Genomic DNA, 814 nt, shown 5'->3' with positions numbered 1-814 from the left:
ATTGTTTTTGAAAGTTTTTTATTTTAAAAGATATAATATTCACATATAAATTAGTGAGGGAGGTGAAAAGATATTATGTGATGATTTGTTTTTTTGAGTACAATAGCACAATTGTTTGAGTATCACTTACACCATTAATGCATGGAACATACTTCCAAAATTTTATTAATATTGAGTTTTTCAAAGGATGGAAGAACTTATCATTCTTGCACAAAAAAAATGTGAGAAAATTAGTGGTGTTTCTTTCTTTTTGGAGTTATGTATAATACTCACCCATTGTATATATTTATTTAAATATAAAAATAATTTAAACAAAATAAATTACTTTTTTATAAAATTATAATTTATTATAACTATTTTTTATATTATTATATCTAATTTCGTAAAAATTATCAATGTTAAGTAAATATTTTTTATAACAACATAATTACCAATTTAAATATATGATATCTTACAGTTTAATAAAGTAATTTATTGAATATATATTCATATAAAAAAATACTATTCATCTTCATTGATATTTTTAAAATAGAAAATGATTCATTTTTCTTAATAACCATTGAAAGTATATGTGTCTAATTTATGCTATATAATCATACTAATATTATTGTGAGCGTTTTTACATTGATATTATCAATCTGAAGAACGAAAAACAACATGATCTTTTCTTTTTCGTCTTTTGTCTATGGATGTTTTAAGATGAAAACTAAAGTACGTAGTAAACAAATATCAATTAATTTAAGAATTGAAGAAATAAAAATATAGTTAAAAACTTAAAGTTACACGAATTGTAGTATACTTACATTTGTTTGTT

Source organism: Vigna umbellata, chromosome 3 (assembly GCF_029865625.1).
Source record: "Vigna umbellata cultivar VRB3 chromosome 3, Vumbellata_1.0, whole genome shotgun sequence".
Classification (NCBI taxonomy): domain Eukaryota; kingdom Viridiplantae; phylum Streptophyta; class Magnoliopsida; order Fabales; family Fabaceae; genus Vigna; species Vigna umbellata.
This window is presented reverse-complemented; position numbering follows the sequence as displayed.